This window comes from Nuphar pumila, chromosome 4 (genome assembly GCF_984573655.1).
Source record: "Nuphar pumila chromosome 4, dmNupPumi1.hap1.1, whole genome shotgun sequence".
Classification (NCBI taxonomy): Eukaryota; Viridiplantae; Streptophyta; class Magnoliopsida; order Nymphaeales; family Nymphaeaceae; genus Nuphar; species Nuphar pumila.
Window position 1 is genome coordinate 125,530,463 of NC_143252.1, and position 22,857 is coordinate 125,553,319.

The 22,857-nt window shown below is 39.7% G+C and overlaps 1 protein-coding gene across 3 annotated transcripts in view; it reads left to right on the plus strand.

Moving 5' to 3' along the window:
- Nucleotides 1–22,857, plus strand: part of LOC149840940 (3beta-hydroxysteroid-dehydrogenase/decarboxylase-like) — a 40,085-nt gene that overhangs the window by 14,900 nt on the left and 2,328 nt on the right. The window lies entirely within an intron of this gene.

A 22,857-nucleotide genomic window follows, 5' to 3' on the forward strand; every position in this document is an offset into this window, starting at 1 on the left:
AAGCTCACAAGAGTCGATATACCATCCACCTAGGAGACACAAAAATGTTTAAAGATTTGCAACAAAATTATTGGTGAAACGGTATGAAGAGAGACAACCAATTATGTCTTAAAATGTTTGACATGCCAACAAATCAAAATAGAGCTTCAACGACTTGACATAATAATACAAAGATAAAAATACCACAGTGAAAATGGTAAGACATCACTATGGATTTTGTGATAGGATTACCCAAAACTCGAAGAAAACATGATGCAATCTGGGTGATCATCGATCATTTGACTAAGTCTGCTCATTTTCTTCTTATCCGTATCAAGCAATCATTAGAAAGTTTGATCAATCTTTACGTCCAGGAGATTATTAAACTCCATGGGGTTTCGATCTCAATCATTTCTGATTGTGACCCAAGGTTCACATATCGGTTTTGGGGTTATCTTAGCAATCTTTGGGAACAAAATTGAAGTTTAGTATAACCTTCCATCCCCAGACCGATGGTCAATCTGAGCGCACTATACAAACTCTTGAAGATATGTTAAGAGCATGTGTTTTGAAATGGAAAAGAAACTGGGATGCACACATAGTTCTTGCTGAATTCACATATAGTTTTCACTCTAGTATTGAGATGGCTTCGTACGAAGTATTGTATGGCAGACTCTTTCATTCGTCAGTTCACTGGGACGAAGTTGGAGAACATACTACAAATGCGCTTGTGGTTCTGCAGCACTATACTGAACAAGTAAAAATGATTCGTGAAAAACTGTAAACTGCCCAAAGTCGACAAAAGAGTTACGCGGATCAAAGGCGTAGGGAACTCGCGTTCGTTGTCGGAGATATGGTTTTTGTAAAAGTATTTCCGATTAAGAGTATGTTTCGTTTTGGAAAGAAAGGAAAGCTGAGTCCTAGATTTGTTGTCCCATTTGAAATTATTGAGCGAGTTGGCAAAATTGCCTATCGGTTGGCACTACCTCTCCAGTATTCACAAATTCATAATGTTTTTCATGTCTCTATGTTAAGGGAGTATGTGCATGATCCGTCACACTCATTCAACATGAAGACGTAGAAGTTTGAGAGGATGACTATTGAAGAAAAACCAGTAGAAATCATCGATCGAAGGGATCAAGTTTTGAGGACAAAAACCATTCCACTAGTAAAAGTAAAGTGGTAACTGTAATGAAATGGTGATCTTCCACAAAAGCACGAGAAACCTTCAAAAGTGTGTTTATTAGAGACACCTCAAACATAACCCATAAAAGGATAAAAATGGAAGAATACACTAAAATAATAAATTTTTATTTCTTCACAAGAAATGCTTAAAAAACATTGATACATCGTGGAGGGGGATCACCCCTATTTATACAAGTGGGAGAGAGATGAGAGCTCTCTCGTTGGACCTAGTTGGTTCTCGTTGGACCTAGTCCAACGACTCTAAATATAGTGGTTGGATTAGGTCCAATGACTATATCTTAGTCAAGTCCTGGTTGGGACTTGACTATATTATAATATCTAGTTCAAAATGAACTAGATAATAAATCAAAAATAAAAAGAAAAGAAAAAATAAAATAATAATAATATATAATAATAATATACTATAATATTATTATTATATATATTATATATGTTACATTTTACATTTTAACACTCCCCTCAAACTTACGGTACAATGAGCGAAAGTTTGTTTAAGAGGAAGTGAAATCTGGGAGCAACAAGTGGTTTGGTGAAGAAGTTTGTTAATTAGTATTCTGATGTAACATATGGCAGATCAATGGTTTCATGTAGATATTCCTCTCATATAGTGACAGTCCATCTCAATACGCTTGGTGCATTTATGAAATGTCCGATTGTTGGCAATATAGATCGCACTCTTGTTGTCACAGCATATTCTTGAAGCTTGTGTTGCTTCAACTAGCGGACGTCTGAGCCAAATTACTTTCATTATCGTAGTGGCCATGACTCTTTATTCAGCTTCAGTGGAGGAGAGAGAGACCTTCTGTTGCTTTTTGCATCTCCACGAAATTAAGGTCACCTACGAAAACACAAAAACCAGTGGTTTAGTGTCTATTATTAGGATCACCGCCCCAATCAACATCAATATAGACAATTAAATCTAATGACAATGAAGCAGACAAGAAGAGGCCTTGTGAAAGGGAGGACTTTATGTATTTAATAATACGCAAAACTGCTCTCATGTGAACAAAGGTGAAAGCATGTTGAAATTAGCTAACTGTGTACAACGTGTGCTATATCTGGCCTAGTAATGGAGAAATAGGAAAGTGCTCCGATAAGTTGTCTGTAAGGAGTGAGATTATCAAGAGGTTATCCATCGTCAATCCTCATTTTAATGTTGACAACTTTTGGAGTGTCCACTTTCTTATCATCTGTAATTCCAGACCTGAAAACAATATCAAAGGCAAATTTAGATTAAGATATCAAATACCCACGAAAGAAATAAGCAACTTCAATTCCTAAAAAATATCTTAATATACCTAAGTGAGTCATTTCAAAATGAGTTTTAAGAAGATTTTTGATGTTTTCAATAGGGGTGGCAATTTCTGACATGACCCGCCAACTCGACCCGCCAACCCGCCTCTTAGGCGGGTTCGGGTTGGGCTTAAGCCAACCCGTTTAATAAACGGGTCGACCCGCGTAACTCGTTTTATTAAACAGGTCGGGTTCGGGTTGGGGGTATGCCAACCCGACCCTCCAACCCGACACGTCAACCCGTCAACCCGACCCGCCAACCTGCCTACCTGCCAACCCGATCCGCCAACCCGACCCGCGAACCTGAAAACCTGTTTACCCGACCCAACTCATTTATTAAATGGGTTGGCGGGTCATGTCGGGTTACCCGTTTATTAAACGGGTCGGGTTCGTGTTTGCCACAGCCGACCCGTTTAATAAACGAGTCGGGTTCGGGTTGAGGTATGCTGACACGCCAACCCGCCAACCCGACCCGCCAACCCGCCAACCCGACCCGATTGCCACCCCTAGTTTTCAAGTCCCTATTTGTCGCCTCCAATGATAATCATATCATCTACATAAAGAAGGAGAACAATAATGCTTACATCATAATTCTTAATAAACAAAGCAGTGTCAGTCAAACAAGATTGAAAACTAATATCAAGCGTAACATGACTATATCTGTCATACCAGGCTTTTGGTGCCTGTTTAAAACCATAAAAAACTTTTTCTAAATGAAGAGCTTTGCCTTTAGGGATACTGTTATCGTCGCAAAAATTTTCCCTCTTCCCTTCCCTTGCGGGAGAGAAAGAGGAGAATGCTTTCGCGATTCAAACTTGACCGGATTTTGGAAATTTGTTTTGAAATACTCACCTCTGTTTTTGAAAATAGCGGGAAAATCCATGGGATGGGGCTCGACCTGTCGGTACGAGGTTCGACCGTTCCTGCCGCCTTTAACAGGGGTAATCAAACCAAGGACCAAAAATGTGCTTGACTTGGTGAAATCATCGAAATTGTGTTATATCCTAAATGCACAGAGAATTCAGGCATGTGCTATGAGATTTTGTAAAATACAGCTTGGGAAAACATGATGTATGCTTAGAAAACATTTGGAGTTGAAAGATATTTATCAGGGAAAAGGTGAAAGTCAATTTCTCAGGAAACTCAGATGAAAGGGTTTTGAAATCACGAGAAAGTTCCTAAGAGTGTGGGAAAATCATGAATGGATGAAAATCTTGAGAAAATGGAAAGGATTCTTGAGAAAACATTTGAAGGGAAAATGTTTGTCACGAAAAACTTCAAGTTTTGAAAGCTTTCTTTGGAAAATGGTTGAGATTCATTGTAAAATTCTTTGGAGATGAAAAGTCAAAACTCGGGAAACTGAAATCCTAAGGATCTTATCCCTGAAATACTGGAAAATCGATTTTAATCTTGAGAAAGATGCGAAATTCTTTTTTTGAAAATCTTAAGAAAATAACATTTTCCAGGGAAAATCACGGGAAAACTTGGACAATCCAATTTTGAAAAATTCTCAGAGTTTCTTGAGAAATCGATTTTTTTGAGAATGAAATTTTCTTGAGAAAATCATGGGAAAAGCAGATTATGCTATGATGCAGATGATTTGAATGGATGAATGCACTTTGAAAATAACATTTGGAAAGATTTTTTGAGAAATTTGTTGGAAAATGTGTATTAAGTCAAAGTAAATCCTTCACATATTCTGACTGTGGCCATGAACATGTTCAAAGTTTAATTGATTTAATTCACAATATTTTGCAAAATTGGAAATATGAGGTGCATTTTTGAAGATAGCCTAAGAGTGTAGGCTCAATGTGACTCGTAGAAAGATGATGGATCTGAGTCTTGTCCATATTCCGACTAGGGCCGTAAATATGGACTCCACCGAGTTCATCAACTCCCTAAGAGTTGGTGCATGTGCCATTCGTATACATCCATAGTGCTTTTGAAATAAAATGCATGAATCACATAAACAAGATATTGTTAAAATGTATCTCCGAAAATCCTTGTTGTAAATATAAATATATAGATTTATATACTTAGAGATACATATACATATAATATATTATATGTATATGTATCTCTATATATATAATTATATATATTTATATACCTTTTTAATTTCTTACCCAAAAAGGGTATTATTGTAATCTTGCGCATATTCCATTTGGAATATGTTGTATTTTCCTTTTGTATTTCTTTTTATTTTTTCATTTTTATTTTACTTTTTATTAAAGGTGCATTGGGGGTCCCCCAATAGAGTCGTTGGGGCCCCCCCAACGGTCACAAATGTGACCGTTGGGGGCTCCCCAACAACTCCTTTGGAGCCCTCCCTTTTTCACCTCTTGGCTCTTGTATAAATAGGGGTGTTCCCCCTTGTAATTCCTAAGCTTGAGAGTCTCAAGCATTTGCTCCCTTTTTATGAAACACATGCATTATTGCATGTTTATTATTTTTACGCTTTTTGCGTATTTTGTTCAAGTGTTGTGAGAGTGTCTTCGTACACTTCTTTATGCTTGTATGCATATTGTCTCTTCATAGACAATTTCATAGATATTGCATGAATTCAAACTATATGATATGCATCCTAATCTAAGCAGAAAATTAAATCTCTTATTCCAAAATTTACATTATTACATCACTAAATAAATGAAATAAAAGGAAATTGCAGAGTTCAACTCCTTCCTTTGAATGTCCCTGCCAAACTTGAAATGGGGTTAACTCAAATATGTGGGTTTTTCCAAGATTTCCAATAATATTCTGAAATTATTGGACTTAATTGGATATAAACCCTATTATCACGCTTTCTTGATATTTGAAATGATGTAAATGCAAGAAATTCAGTAAGAAATAGTTTGAAATTCGAAATTGTAGTCAAAATGACCAAAATACCCTTAATATTGAAGTTACACCTTTAAAATTAGGGTTTTTTGAAGGAAATTTTGGTAAAATTGAGATTTTGAAATTCGAATTGAATCAAATGATGATGAAATGCAGTATGAGGCATGATGACATGCTGCTAAACACATTAAAACTATAAAATCAGAATTTTGACATGCTACTATTCATAAAAAATAACGAATTTCGCTTGTTTTCGCTTGAATCAGGGACCCGCGGGGCTCTGTTTTGATGATACGGCTAAACTGAGCATCGAACGAATTCCAAATCACACCAAATTTGGTATGAGACACCCCTCTACCTTTATGAACAACTTAGAATGCTAAAACTCACGGAATGACATGGTTTAGATGCGAAAATTTACAGAAAATCTTAAAATGGGCGAATTTCACCTGCGGACCCGAACCAAATGTAACACTTAATGCAGTAATACGAGAATTCCACCATAGAAACATCTGACTGCTAAATGACATGAAAATAAACAATTTTGTCGTTTACAACCCTGGGATTTGAACTACGATGAGTTCGGTAACGGGAATTTGGCTCTGACGGAGGTAAAATCAACCCGATCTGATATAAAATTGCATAAAAAATAGCAGCCGACCATGGAAATTTCTGATATTTAAATGAGGAACTACTAACAGATGCAGGAGCAATTTTCATTTTTATGGTCTCGGCATTTGATCAACAGGAACAAAGATAAAAATTACGACATTACGTGCCTAAATCAACAGATTAGATAAATATAGCAAAACAGGAGACTAACAAGAAAAATCCGAAAATGCTATTAAGACTGTCCTAAAAATTATAAAACTTCAGATGCAAACAGAGGACACCCCGAAAATGACATTCACTTTTTACAGATTCGGATTTGGAGCAACACCAAAAGAGAACCCATCGACTTAAGTCGATCCAAAGTCTCAGAGGCCCAAATCAGGCTCTGACACGTGTCCCGAACTCTCGGATTTTTGTCAGATATCAAAAAAATTTAGAAAAATCTGAGAAAATCAGATTAAATACTAGACATCATTTCGAGTTCAGGACATTTTTTGGATCGAAAATCAGACCTCATATGAGAGAGATCTCGATTTTACAAGTCTGAGATAACTTTTCAAAACGTATCCTGGGTAACAAAACCCGACCTACCATTTTGAACTTTTACCGCAGTAAACAAATTCAAATCATTCTGAGTTTTTGGCAAATTGTTAGGGACATCTAAGGGCGCATACTATGATTTTCTCAGCATTTTTAACGAAAATTAAATGCATGAAATGACGTGTGGACTGACTCACAAAAACAGAGAGTTACCTAAATGAAGCTGAATGCATGAAATATTAAATAAATTCATGGAACATGCTATTTAAATGAAATAAAACGTAAATCTAACTTATTTTAATGCATGAACATGATGGAATGCGGAAATTTAATCAAGAAAGCATAAAAAACATCTTTTGATATGTGTCATTTTATGAGAATAGCTCGATCTATCCCTCGGATGAGCTCTTTCTTCAAAACGACAATACGAATCGAGTAAGGGTTTTACTATAATGAAATCAATAGGGATAAAAGTGTACCTTGTGTTTTCCTGCAGCTTTGGAACTCCCGAAATGAGCGGCTACCAACGACTTCTTTCGTCCTTCGATCCGAGCTTCCGAGGGTTCACGAAAATTGATCCACGCCTAGATCGAATTGGGATTGAGGCGAGCAAGGTTGGTGCTTCAATACACCCTCTCCACTGAGCCCAAGGGGGGCGTGAATTCAGAACCTCAAAATCGTGTAGTAGAGGAAGTCTAAGTTGAAATGCCAAATCCAAAATGAGCTCTCCTCAGCTGGGCGTGGGCCCTTGTATTTGTAGCAATTCTAGAGATTTTGAATTTCAAACAGGCTTAATCTGAGCCTTCCATGTGGCGCCATCTCAGGGCATGCCATGTGGAATTTTGAGAAAATAAAAATGAGAATTTTGTGGGTGAGACACCTCAGCAGGGGAGTTTGAAATTTGAAATCTGCTTTTTCTGGGCTTCTCATATGGCGCCACCTCATGGTGGGTTTATTTTGAATAAAAAATTAAAATAATAAAGTGAAGCCAAGTGGGAGCTCTGGAATGATGCCACCTCAAAAAGGAGTTTGAGATTTGAATCTAGAAGCAGTAGGAGCATGCCATGTGGCGTCACATCAGAGTGGCTCTCCACTTACACGTGTCAGAAGAACAGGGCAGTGGGCTCAGAAGGTGCCACCTCAAAGGAGTTTGAATATTCAAATTTCTGCTTTTTCTGAAGGGAGCAGGGGCTGACATGTGGCGCCACCTCAGGGTGGCTCCACACTACCATGTGGCAAGAGGACAAGAACAGAAGAAGCAAAATGCGCCACCTCAGAGGCTGTATTTGAAATTCAAATGAGGCTGGCTCTGGAAGAATGGAGGGTGGACATGTGGCAACACCTCTGGGAGATCCTGTAGTGACACATGGCGGAGGGAAGAGAAGGAGGGACAAGTACATGTGGTGCCATCTTAGGCCAGATAGAAAAGGTAAAGTTCAGGATTTGTGCCACCTCAGCCTGGGTTTGAATTTTTTTGAATGGTTGCTTTTTCTGAAGAAGGCCAGGGGTGACACGTGTCCTCTGCTTTTTCTGAAGGAAGCTAGAAATGCATGTGTCACCTACTTTTCTGAGAAAAGTAGGGAGAGACATGTGTCAGTCTGCTTTTTCTGAAAAAGGGAGAGAGTGACACGTGTCTCTTGCAGGAGACACATTTCAAATGGCGCCACCTCAGGGGAGACAAGCTCTACTTTTCATGGACAGGGCAACACATGACACGTGGCATCTCATGGTGGCATTGGAATGACACATGGCACAGGGTGAAGATGGTGGATACTGACACGTGGCATAGAATAAAGAGAATGTCTAATGACATGTGGCAGCATCTTAAGGTGTCCCCACATTGACACGTGTCAGAGGATCGAAGGAGAGAGAAAATGACACATGGCGCCACCTCTAGGTGAACCTCACGCTGACACATGGCAGGGAAATGGGCGGAGAGAGAAAAAGACAAGTGGTGCCAATCTAGGGACAAGGCTCTTATATTTTTGGTTTTTTCAAAATTCAGGTTTTTCAAAAGAAAAGCCTATGTGACACCACCTTAGGGTGGGTCCCACATTGCTTCTTTATTGAAATAAGGACAAGACAATAAATCCTTTTTTTGGAATTTTCATAAAATCTGGACTAATTGGCAAAACAAAATTTTTGAAAAGAGTTGGCCCCTGTAGGGCGATTTTGTAAAAGGAAGATATTTGAAATTGTTGACAAAAGGGCAAAATCTGAGATAAGGTGGCTGAAATCCATATTGAAAACTATCCAGACCGTTTTCCTGAGAAAATATTTTGAAATTCAGAGTCCTGAGGGTAAAATGAGAAGAATTGACAATTTTGAAGACCCAAGGTTTTGAAATCAATTTTGAAAAGAGTTGAAATTCGAATCTGGATTGAAAATTTTGAAATCAAGAGTTCTGGACCTCGAAATGACATGATGTGCAGTGCAGTGATATGAAATGTTCATGCAATGCTATGCAATGACATGTTTTATGAAATGCAATCATGAACCAGGATTTGGAGATTCTCGTCTCTTGTTAGGAGTAGAATTTTGAACATCTGAGCTAAAATAGAGAAATTTTGAGAGTTGCAGATGAAATTTGGACTTTTGCGGGTTCCAGGCTAAGAAAATGACCATTTTGCTCTCTGGCGATCTCCGGGGAGGAGTTGTGATGTTTGGTGGAAATGTCGGGGAGGTGAGTGAAAATTTGAGGTGTTTACAGATACTAATACCAGGTGGGGCGTCCATGTACACTTCTTTAACTAGATTTTCATTGAGAAAAGCATTTTTGACATCCATCTGAAATATAAGTCATTTTCTAATAGAGGCCAAAGCTATTAATGTTTTGAAAGTGGTCATACGAGCAACTGGGGCAAAAGTTTTTTCATAATCGATGCCACACTCTTGAGCATAACTTTTGGCCATTAATCGGGCTTTATACCTTTCAAGAGTTTCATCACTCTTGGTTTTGACTTTGTAAACCCATTGGCAACTTATAAGTTTCTTACCTAGAGGAATATCTTGAATAGTCCAAGTGTTAAGCCTTTTCTAATGCGTTTAATTCTGCCTTCATGACTTCTATCCATTCAATATGGTTTTTGTCTTGAGAATAGGATGACGGTTCTGGTTGGTACTTCGGAATATTTTTCTAATACACATGGAAGATTTGACTCTCTACGTCTTGAATATTGTAGACTAACGTCCCTATGAGTTTGCTCTTCATTATCAACAATATGTTCAAAATCAATAGTACTTTGATCATCGTCAAAATCACATTCATTAGATTTTGAAGTCAAATCTATTAAAAGGGAATATTCAGTGACTTCCTTGGGTTTTTCAAATTAAAAAAAACTTTCTTTCTCTAGGAAAGATACATTTCTTGATACATATAATTTTTCATTTTGGAAATTAAAACACCTATAGCCTTTTTTATTATCAACATATCCTAAGAAGGCACAAGGAATCGAACAGAGAGAGTGTTTGCCATTCTTGTTGGTGAAAACAAAACACTTGCATCCAAAGACTCTTAATCTAGAATAATCAGGAGATAAGTTAACAAGTTTTTGAATTGGAGTTATATTTTTCAAAGAAGAATATGACATTCGATTAATAAGATAGGTAGCAGTTAGAGCAACTTTTGCTCAAAATTCTTTTAGAACTTGATTTGCTATTGATAAAGTTCTAATGGTTTCCATGATGTGTCGATGTTTACGTTCGGCCAGACCATTTTGTTGTGGTGTGTGTAAACAAGATCTTTGATGTATGATGCCATGTAAGTTGAGATAATCTTTTAATTCTTTGGACATAAATTCTCCTCCTAAATCAGTGCAAAAAATGAAATTTTGAAATTTATTTTTAACTATTTTATGAAATGTTTGAAAGTATGAAAAACCCTCAGATTTATACTTAAGTAAATCCAAGTATGCCTAGAAAAGTCATCGACAAAAATTACATAATATGCATATCCACCTTTTGAAATAGCTGGTGCAGGACCCCAAATATCTGAATGTATTAATTCAAGTGGTCTAGAGGAAACAAAAGTTCTATCATGAAATGATAATATTTTCATTTTGCCAAGGATACAATCTTTACAAGTAAAATTTTCCTAAACTTAGAAAATGATGGATTTTAGACATATAAGGATGACCTAGTCTTTTGTGTTACAAATCCAACCCTAGTTTCTGAACATTATAACAGGAAGCATTCTTAGGCAATTCTAAAAAATCCATGTAATAGAGTCCTCCTTCTCTATGGCCTTCCCTAATCAGCTTCCTTAACTGCCGATCTTGTACCCAACAACCATGAGAAGAGAAGGAGATATTACACCCATAATCAAATATTTGAGAAACAGACAAAATGTTTAAATTTAGTTTAAAAATATATCTAAGTTCTTGGATAAAAAATTTCTTTGTTTTATAAAGTTTTTCAAAATTTCCTATTCCTTCTATTTCAAGAGAGGTACCATCAACTGTGAAAACTTTTAACACACTTGAGTTATTTTTAAGACATTCAGATAAGCTATTAATATTTGGGGTCATATGAAAAGAAGCACCGGAGTCAAGGAGCTAGGGAAAGTTATCGGAATTGGAGAATGATGAAACAACTGCTCTAGTTGAGGAGGATGCTTCTTTGAAGAGGTTGAAAAATCTTCACTAATTGAGCCATAGATACCGATGCATCTTGATCTTTTGATTCTGATTCAACAGGTGCAACTTTCTTTTCTTCTCTTTCTTTTAGCTTAGGATATTGAGGCCTATAGTGCCCCGGCTCATGACAATGATGGCAAATGACTTTTCTTTTGTCAAAATTACCATTTTGTCTACCAAAATGAGGTAGCCTATATGTGCGCACATAGTTACCCGATCTAGACACAGCTAGAACGGAATCATCTTCAGGTTTTAGAGTATTCTTCTTAAGTTTGTTTTCCTCCATAGTCAGTTCCTCTATAGTATCAAAGATAGAGGGACCTTTTCTTGATGTAAAAGAGTCAATTTGGTCGACTCAAATTCCGGTTTTAAATCGTTTATAAATTGATAAAAATGTTCTATATCGAGTTGCTTTTGGCGAAGCTCAATATCTTTGAAACAATGTCATTTTGGCTCAAGAAAAGCCAATTCCTCCCAAAGTTTGGATAACTCATTGTAATATTGCTTAATAGTTTTGTCCTTTTGAGTCATCGTCCAGACTTTGTCTTGCAAATTGCACACATGTGCAATATCTTTAAGGGAATACATATTTCTAAGATATTCTCAAGCTTTATCGGCATACTCAAATTTAGCAAGGCTAGAGCATTTCTTAATGTCAACGCTATTAATTAGCCATGACATAATTTTGGCATGCCCTATCCTCCACTCTTTCTATTTTTTCTCATAGGTCGCCAATGCCTTATTTTTCTCTCCATCCGTGAGAGGTACTTCTTTGTCATTCTTAACTTTTGTGAGAATTAGTTTTGGTTTCGAATAAGAATCCTCCACTATACCCCACAACCATTTTTACCAAATGTGGTGCTTCATGATTGAAGCCCACGTGATATAGTTGGTGTCATTTAATTTCATGGGTATGATGGTGATTTTATCATTGTTATTCATCTTTTACAAGGGTGAGAAAAATAGAGAATACATGAGAGAAGAAAAAGAGAGAAAGAGAAAGATAAGGGAGGAGAAGAAGGAGTACAATCACAAAATTTCGTAGCCAAGCTTCCTTCGAAGGTTTTTCCTTTTTTAAAAAAGGTTTCTTGAGTCACGAACAAGAGGATAAATCACTCTTTGCAAAGGAGGCACAAAAACCGAGATGAGAATCTTCAAGATCTAAAGGTCTTCAAGGTTTTGATACCATGTAATGAAATGGTGGTCTTCCACAAAAGCACAAGAAACCTTCAAAAGAGTGTCTATTGGAGACACCTCAAACACAACCCATAAAAGGGTAAAAATGAAAGAACACACTAAAATAATAAATCTTTAGAGCTCTCCTTGAGAGTCGTTGGACCTAGTCCAACGGCTCTAAATATAGCCGTTGGACTAGGTCCAACGACTATATCTTAGTCAAGTCCTAGTTGGGACTTGACTAGATTATAATATTTAGTTCAAAATGAACTAGATAATAAATCAAAAAGAAAAAGGGAAAAAATATTTATAATAATAATATAATATTATATTATTATTATATATGTTACATTTTACATTTTAACAACAACATCACGGAATAGAGGAATGTACTTGGGAGCTTGAATCCAATATACGTGAAAAGTACCTTGAACTATTCGTTTAAGACTTGTATAGCAAACTTTGAGGACAATTTTTCTTTAGATGGGATGTAATACCCCAATTTTTGTTGAATATTAATATCTAAGGTAATGAATATTTTTGGCAACCTATTTTATGATTTTTGAATACACAGTTGCGACCACATCGAAATTCTGAAAAGAATGCAAGTAATTTCATCGAAATCGGTGCTCGTAAGCTCACAAAACATGCTCGACAACCTCAAGGGCAAAATCATAATTTTGAAGGTCGATTTTATAAGTTTTGGACACTTGGTTGCATTTGTATCGAAAAACGAAGAACGTTTTTTATTTCATTGAAATTGGAGTTAAAACACATTCGAAATGTGCTCGACATGTGCCAAGGGTAAAATGGTCATTTTTGTAAATATCGCAGGACATGTATGACCAATAAGGTCATTTTCGTCCATTCTCTAGTTGACTGAGTTAGTCAACCTGGTTTTGTGAATTAAGGGAGGGCATTAATGTATATATATAAATTAAGTATAACTAGGCTTAGTTACACTAACTAAGTTTTCACTTAGTTAGTGTAACTAAGTAGCTGCCCAACCAGTTTAGTCAACTGAACTGGATGGGTCAGCTGGATCTAGGGTTGGATCATCAAGATCCAACCCAAAGACCCAAAGCCTATTTTAGGTCAAACAAGAGGAGCCCATTGTTTTGGGCCTCTTGTTTTATGAACTTCACCAAGTGTAACATAATGTAACACTTGGAGGGTGGCAACACCACAACCCCTCCCCCAGCCTATATAAGGCCCCCTTCTTCTCCCTTCTCATTCACCAGCTCTGTCTCCCACTCTCTCTTACACTCCTCTCACTTCTCTACTTCCTTCCTCTTCCTCTCCTCCCTCACCACCATACTTGGTGGCTGCCCTAGCCACCTCCGGTCCCAACTGCACCTTACCTTCACCCGACCTGCACACCCCAGTTTGGCATCATTATAATAAGATGGTTCATAATAAGAGTGAAGAGATATTAAACATGCTTTAAAGTTTTGAGAGAATGCGTCATATGATACAAATCTACTTGATGCACTAGATATACGATTTGATTTTGTAGGTTGGGATTCTTCTAAAGGTATGTTTTGGGAGAACTTGTCAAGAGCACATGGGTGATTACCTTCACTCCGTGTCTAGTATACACATGTATTATTTGATATATGTTCATTCATATTTTCATGTTGAGCAACATCCTTATCATTAAGAGAATGCTCACTATTAGAGCCATTATCAAAAGATTCAAATACCTCATTAGAGTTAGACTCATCATTTCGTGGTAATAAATCAAATAGAAATGAATAATCAATGTTTTCTCTTGGTTCTTTAATATAAAACCCATTTTCATTTTAAAGAAAAGTAACATCTTTTGAAATATAAAGTTTGTTATTTATTAGATCAGAACATCAGTATTTTTTTTTTGTTTTCTCCGTAGCCTAAGAAAATACACTCAATAACTTTTGGTGATAGTTTATCATTTTTATGAGTAAGAACATAACACGTATAACCAAAGATTCTTAGTCTTTTAAAATCAGGAGTCATTTTAAAAAGCTTTTCAAACAGAGAAGCATTGTTTAATGAGGACGAAAGAGTTCTATTAATTAAGTTGAGGTTAGAATGACTTCGGCCCAAAAAAAATTGGAACATCCTTGGAGATTAAAAAAGTCCTAGTGGTTTCTATTATATGTTTATGCTTTCTTTCCGCTAACCCATTTTATTACGGAGTTTTAGGACACGACATTTGATGACAATTTTCATTTTGTTTCAAGTAATTTTGAAAATCATTAGACATGTATTTTCCTTCCGAATCTGATCTAAGAATAGAAAGGTTGCTTAGGAAATGATTTTTAATCATTATATGAAATTCTTTAAAAAAAGAGAACACATCGGATTTATGATTAAGAAAATAGATTCATGTGTATCTAGTAAAATCATCAACAAAAATAACATAATATGAATAGTCTCTTTTTGATATGATTGGTGAGGGGCCCCACATATCCGAATGCATTAATTCAAAAAGCCGTGTAGAAACAAAAGTTCTTTGAGGAAAGAGAAATTGTTTTCATTTTTCAAAAAATGTAATTTTTACAAGTTGTATTTTTCATTACATGCATTTCCCAAAAAAGGAAAAAAAGACATCTTTGAGAAGTTAGGGTGTCTAAGTCTTTTATGCCAAGTATCAATACTTTTGACATTTACAAAATGACTTGGGTGAAAGAGATAAAAAATTTATAAAATAAAGATCGCTCCTCCTATGGCCTTGCCTAATCAACTTCCCTAACTAGAGATCCTGCATGGTGCAATCTTTGGGTGAGAGAAATTTTGTAACCATGATCAGCAATTTGAGAAACCGAAAAAAGATTTAAACTTAATTTTGAAACCTCCTTTATTTTTGGAACAAAAAAAAATTGAGAATGTTTTAAATCAAGTGTTCAAATTGTTCCCTTGCGACTTACAGTGTACAGTTGCGCTTAGAGTCTGTTTTGCTTTTGTTGAGTCTGATGTAAGCTGCCTGGTTCAGGTGAATCAATACCCCGAAGGGGCAACCCGTATACTTGAACTGTAATAGCCTGCGGGCAAAATTGTGAATGAAGTAAATGCGTTGAACTTTCTTTTGTTCACCCTCGTTGTGATTGCTTCTTGTGATTGCAATTTCTCTCCCTTTATTCTCTCTTGCTTTCTTGCACTCTGATTCCAAGCTTCCGCGATCGGCAAGCGAGCTGACGAGTAGGCTTGCGGCGGTGAGGAAGGACCGTCGCGCCGCGCTGGCCCATTGAAGGAAATAGGCCCGTGACAAGTGGTACCAGAGCCCGTTCTCGTGCTGGGGAAGGGACTCCGGAGTCGGTGTCGACAGACACGCCGACAGGCTGCGATTTGTGAGCAAGACATCGTGGCGCCTTATCAAAACTTGCGGAACACCAAAGGCAAGGCAGTTGCTGAAGCTGAGGAGATGGGTTCACCTTGGGGCCAAGAAGAGTTGGCTGCAACTGTTAACAAGTTGGTGGAAGAGGTGACTTCGCATGATGAAGCGATTTCACGCGCATGTGAACCATTCAATGGACTGAATGATGTGGTAGCGAGCCTGCAAGAGCAGATAACCTTATTAATGGAGCAGGTCACTTCGTTGACAACTACAGTGGCCGACTTGCAGTCTGAAGTAGGGGAGCTTCAACTGAAGAACCGCACGTTGCAGCGGACGATGACCCTAAATGGCGGAAATGGTGAGAGACCATCAAGGATTGATGTGCCAAGACCCGCAAAATTCAATGGTTCTCGCGACAACAAGGCTATTGAGAACTTCTTGTTCAAAGTAGAAGACTACTTGGATATCCAGAATGTGACCCTCGAAGATCTGAGGATTAAGGCTGCAACGACCTTACTTGATGGGGATGCTATCGCTTGGTGGAGGCAGAAGCGCAATGACATGGAGAGGGGTCAATGTGTGATAGACACCTTTGATGACTTCAAAATGGAGTTGCGCAACTACTTCATGCCAAGAAATGCGCAGAGGCAGGCTTATCAGATGGTTCGTGAGCTCAAACACACTGGTTTGTTGCAAGACTATGTCAGAACGTTCCAGAAGCTTATGCTGGAGATACCTAACATGCTAGAAGACGACATGCTCAACTGGTTCATTGTGGGGCTTCAGCCATGGGCACAGTCTGAAGTGGAAAGGAGCAACCCCCGTATTTTGGAAGATGCATATGTGGCGGTTGAGCGCTTAGTTGACACTTAGCGCAAGTCTTTCACCCCATCAAGCAAAGTTGGGAAGAAGCTTGACCACGGAGGCAAGAAGGATGAGCAGCGCAATGATAAAGGTGAGGCGTCGACACGCCATCAATCCGAAAAGAAAAAAAACTTCACGAAGCATAACAACAACAACAAGGGTGCGGTTGTGACATGTTGGTTCTGCAGCGATAGACATATCGCCAGGCAGTGCCCAAAGCGCCTTGTAAAGGACGACGGGCAAGCCAATGCTGCGCAGGAAGAATGCAGCGATACTGAATGCAGTGACACTGAGACCATGCAACCAAGGATGGGGGCCATGCGATCGATTAACGCAGCTAGAAGTTACGCAGCTAAGAACATGCAGGTCAGTAAGGAACTTATGTGCGTAGAAGTCATTATGAATGGAAAGTCTACTTCAGCAATGGTAGACTCGGGGGCCACACACAACTTTGTCTCGCGGGAAGAGGCAGAGCGGTTGGGCTTGGAAACTTGGCCAAAGTAGAGGACTATCAAAACAGTAAACTCTGAGGCTAAGCTCATCCTTGGTGAAGCAAGAGATGTGGCTACTCAAGTGGGGAGTTGGGTCGGCAAAGCCAACTTCTCTATGGTGCCCCTAGACGATTTCAAGGTGATGCTCGGTATGGAGTTTCTGCGAAGCCAGAATGTTATGATGCTGCCAAAGTTTAACACGTTGACGATCATGGGGTCAGATCTGTCACACACAGTGCAGTGCCTTACACAGAAAGGCAAGTCTTCCGTGTTATCGGCAATGCAATTGAAGAAGGGTGTCAAGCATGAGGAGCAAACATTCTTAGTTACAGTGCGTGCAGATGAAGGGAAGGTAGAAGCAGCAGTGCCGCCGACCCTAGCCCCATTATTGGAGGAGTTTCGGGGGGTGATGCCCCCGGAATTGCCAAAGCGTCTTCTGCCAAGACGTGAGGTCGACCACAAGATTGAGTTGACCCCAGGAGCGAAGCCTCCTGCAATGGTTCCATACCGTATGGGGCCAGCTGAGCTGAAGGAGCTGTGCAGGCAGCTAGACGAGATGTTCGACGCAGGCATTGTTCGTCCATCAAAAGCCCCATTTGGTGCTCTGGTCCTTTTCCAGATGAAACATGATGGCTCTAAACAGTTATGTGTGGATTACCGTGCTTTAAACAAGGTCACGGTGAAAAACAAGTACCCATTGCCATTGATAGCGGACTTGTTCGATCAGCTAGGCAGTGCTCGTATCTTTTTCAAGCTAAATCTGCGATCGGGTTACTGACAGGTGAGGATTGCCGAAGGTGATGAGCCGAAAACAACTTGTGTCACCCGCTATGGTGCTTACGAATTTCTAGTATTGCCATTCGGGTTGACAAATGCTCCAGCCACGTTCACAACTTTAATGAACCAGATCTTCTACCCTTACTTAGACAAGTTTGTAGTAGTCTACCTGGATGATATCGTGATCTACAACAGTAACATGGAGGAACATGTCGGGCACTTGCGAACAGTGTTTCAGGTGCTGAAGGAGAATGACCTCAGTGTCAAACGAGAGAAGTGTCTCTTCGGGCAGGAGGAGATCAACTTCCTTGGCCACGTTGTGGGGCGTGGTGTGCTGTGTATGGATGGGCAGAAGATAAGAGCCATCCAGGAATGGGTTCCGCCAAGCAAAGTGCCAGAATTGCGGTCATTCCTCGCTTTGGCAAACTATTATCGACGTTTCATCGAAGGTTATTCCCTCATTGCTGCGCCCCTCACAGATTTGTTAAAGAAGAATCGGGTATGGCTCTGGACAGGAGCGTGCCAAGATGCCTTCGATGGCTTGAAGAAAGCCTTAGTGAGGGAGCCAGTGCTGCGACTGCCTGATCATTCGAGACCCTTTGAAGTCCACACGGATGCCTCAGACTTTGCCATTGGCGGAGTTATTATGCAAGATGGTCATCCGATCGCATATGAGAGTCGCAGGCTGAAAGATGCAGAGAGGCGTTACACAGTGCATGAACGTGAGATGACCGCCATTGTGTATTGCCTCAGGACCTGGCGACACTACCTTTTGGGTGCTGAGTTCGTCGTCAAGACGGACAATTTGGCCACGAGCTATTTTCAGACGCAGAAGAAGTTAACGCCTAAACAAACTCGATGGCAGATGTTTTTGGCTGAGTTCGACTTTGCCTTGGAGTATAAGGTTGGAAAGACCAATGTTGTGGTGGATGCCCTGAGCCGTAGGGCTGAACTGACAGCTGCGCGTGCGGAGTCTTCTGAAGTGCATTTGGAGGGTGCATTGCTGAGCCGCATCCGCGAGGGTACGCAGCAGGATCCGACCGCACAACACCTTGTTTCTCTGGCGCAGGCAGGGAAGACTCAGCGATTTTGGCTACAGGATGGCCTCCTCGTAACAAAAGGGGGACGCATCTTTGTACCACGGTTGGGAAGCCTTCACCGAGAGCTACTTAAGGAGTGTCATGATACACTATGGGTCGGCCATCCTGGTCAGGAGCGGACCTTAACACTCCTTGAGCGCGGCTACTATTGGTCGCAGATGAGAGACGGCGTTGAGGGGTATGTGCGGACATGCCTCATCTGCCAGCAAGATAAGGGGACAAACCAGAAGGTTGCCGGTCTCCTTGAGCCTCTACCAATTCGAGAACGTCCTTGGGATAGCATCTCCATGGACTTTATTGTTAGTCTGCCGAAGGTAGAGGGCCTCAGTTCTATTTTGGTTGTGGTGGATCGTTTCTCAAAGTATGTCATCTTCATCCCAGCTTCCAAGGAGTGCCCTGCAGAGTTGTTCGTAAAGCATGTGGTGAAGCATTGGGGTATACCAAAGAGCATTGTGAGTGATCGCGATGCTCGCTTCACGGGCAAGTTCTAGCGTGAAGTATTTCAGCTACTTGGCTCTGAGTTGTTGTTTTCAACAAGCTTCAACGGGATACTGGAGTAGACAGCTGGGCAGACAGAGCGTATCAACGGGATACTGGAGCAGTACCTTAGGCACTTTGTTAGTGCCAATCAGAAAAATTGGGTGAAGCTCCTTGATGTGACACAGTTTTGTTATAATCTGCAGAAGAGCGAGTCTTCAGGCCACAGTCCGTTTGAGATAGCCACGAGGCAGCAACCACTGACCCCGCACACTCTTGCCACACAAGAAAAGGGAAAGCCATTATTCGCCTATCAGTTTGTTCGCGACTGACACGAGCAAAATGAGTTGGCGAAGACATTCTTACACAAAGCGGCAAAGAGAATGAAGAAGTGGGCGGACAAACACTGTCGGCCCACAGGGTTCCAAGTTGGGGACCAATTGTTGGTGAAGTTATATCCTGGTCGCACAGGCATCTTCCGCGGGCGGCACCGCGGACTACTCAGAAAATATGAGGGACCCTTCACCATCACAAAGAAGGTGGGCAAGCTGGCATACAAGCTGGAGTTGCCCCCAGACTTCAAGGTGCACCCGGTGTTCCACGTGTGCAACCTCAAGCAGTTCCATCCAGATGATGGAGACCCAGAACGCAATGTGTCACAACGCGCTCCATCATGCAGAGGGCCCCGGCAACACAACGGGCCGAGAAGCACCTCAGTCAGATCCTTCGCCACAAGGTCAACTACTTGGGACAAGCGAAGAAATACTTGGTGCAGTGGGAGGAAACAGCGGAACCAACGTGAGAGCCTGCATTTCGAATGAACAACCGCTACCCGACTGAAGTCAGGGCTTACCACGAAACAGATGGTGCCGAGGACGGCGCATGATTTGAAGGGGGGAGCATGTTCCCTTGCGACTTACAGTGTACAGTTGCGCTTAAAGTCTGTTTTGCTTTTGTTGAGTCTGATGTAAGCTGCCCGGTTCAAGTGAATCAATACCCCGAAGGGGCAGCCCGTATACTTGAACTGTAATAGCCTGCGGGCAAAATTGTGAATGAAGTAAATGCATTGAGCTTTCTTTTGTTCACCCTCGTTGTGATTGCTTCTTGTGATTGCAATTTCTCTCCCTCTATTCTCTCTTGCTCTCTTGCACTCTGATTTCAAGCTTCCGCGATCGGCAAGCGAGCTGACGAGTAGGCTTGCGGCGGTGAGGAAGGACCGTCGTGCCGCGCTGGCCCATTGAAGGAAATAGGCCCATGACACAAATACTTTCTATTTTTAAAGAAGTTTCATCGACCGTTGAAACATAAGATAAAGAAGGATCAAAATAAACTTTGGAAAGAATATTCTTATGCGGTCTCATATAAAAGGAAGCACCCGAATCAAGAATCCACATACCTAGTGGTGATGAGGACGATGCAATGGCGACACCCGTAGTGGAGGATGATTTGAGAAGTAGTTGAAGCAGAGTTACTGGAAGCGCCTATACAGTAGAGGAAGCGCGCTTCCCCGATACGCGTTTCGGAAGCACGAAATGTCGTGCTTCTAAAATGCATGGGGAAGCGTCCCTTTTTTTGGGAAGCACGCTTCCCTCTTTTTTCATTTTATTTATTTATTCTTTTTTCGCTTCTCCCTCTCTTCCTAGATCGCTTCCGGTTCGCTTCCTAGGTCGCTTCCGAGACGGTTCGTGATTCGCTTCTAAGTCGTCCCATGCTTCCTGCTTCTTAAAATTTTGAAAGTGCCTCGCTTCCCGCTCTTGCTTCCTCGATTGACAACCATGAGTTGAAGTGCCTCAGATATTTGGTTAGGCATTTTTTTAATGTCTCCTCCATTTTTGCTTGTTTTTCCTTCTTAGGTGTGATTTCACCAACGGAAGAAACTTTACCTTTAAGCTTAGGACATACCGGTCTAATATGTCCCGGTTCATTACAACGATGACAAGTGACACCCTTCCTATATCCACTATTATAGTTGGGCTTATTACCATAGTTATTAGGTTTTACAAAGTGGGGTGACTTATAGGTTTTTACATTGGAACTCAACCTAGTAATGACGAAAACATCATCATTCTTAAGTGTCATGCCATGACGGGTTTCTTCTTGACATACCTTTGCAAGAGCATCTTCAATAGGCATAACTTTGGTCCTACGAAGAAGAGAAGCCCTTGTTCAAATTTCAGTCTTAGACTATGAAGGAATTGAAAAAGTGTTATTTCTCAATTTGCTCTCGTCTTAATTCAATATCTTCAAGAGCCACCCATTTAGGCTCAAAAAAAGCTAATTCGTCCCAAAGAGAGGACAAATTACTAAAATAGTCACGGACATACATGTCACCTTGCTTGGTGGATCAAATTTTATCTTGACAAAAATAGTCTAGCACGATTCTTTTGGGTATACATAACCTTAAGAAACAACCAAGCTTCGTTGACTCTTCTAAATTTAACACTGTTGGCACATATTTTTATGTCAACATTGTTCATAAATCATGTTAAAATTTTGGCATGGTTACTTTCCCAATCTTCTACCTTTGTTTGATGATGGCTTTAAGACGATCATCACCAATGAGAGCTTTTTCGACACCTTCAATTTTGATGAGCTTTAGTGATGGTTCAAGAGAGGTTCTCATCTCAAAACCCCAAAGTTTTTTACCTCTAAGATGATTTTCTATGACCGATGCCCACATCAAGTAGTTTGATCCATTAAGCTTGAAAGAGAGCTCCACTCTTGATTCATACTCCATGACGATAAGAAAGAGATAGCTCCTTTGTCACGATCTTTAAACACCATAATAAATGCTTCCAAGATCGAGAGAACCCAAACGACTCTGATACCATGTAATGAAGTAAGTGAAATCACAAATAACAAAGTGTAGAACACTTACAAGGCCAATAATGGACAATAACAAAGAGAGTAAACAAGCACTTTAAGTCCATACACAAATCCAAAAAAAGGATAATTTCAAAAGGAAAATAAAAAGTAAATATTATTGAGAATATGAGAGAAAGGAATATTACAAAATGAAGGAGGAACACCCCTATTTATATACAAGAAAAGAGAGTGGAAGACCTTGGGAGCTCCCCACTCTTAGAGTCGTTAGTCGTTGGGGAGCTCCCAACGACTCCAAGAGCGGGGCCCCAAGACACTAAAAAAGAGAATAAAAAAGAAAAAAAGAGAGAAAAATAGAAAAGGAGAATAAAAGTTGTTTCTAATAAACAACTTTAAGTAGTGTGAAAAGACAAAAATGCCCCTATCAAGCAATACAAAAGAAATACAGAACTATATATATATATATATATATATATATATATATATATATATATATATATATATATATATATATAACAGGATCTTGGGTCGTTAACACTTTGGCATTTGAGTCTTGATGTCTAGAAATTGAAAGGGAATTGCAAAGAACATTTGATCTTTTAGTGACAAATAAGCACTCTAAGCTCAAGATGATGATCAAGTGTCCATTGAATTGTAGAGTCCAATGCTCGGTAGGTACCAAAAACTTTACCAAGAAAGTATTTAGAAAAAATGGTCATGTTCATCTTCTA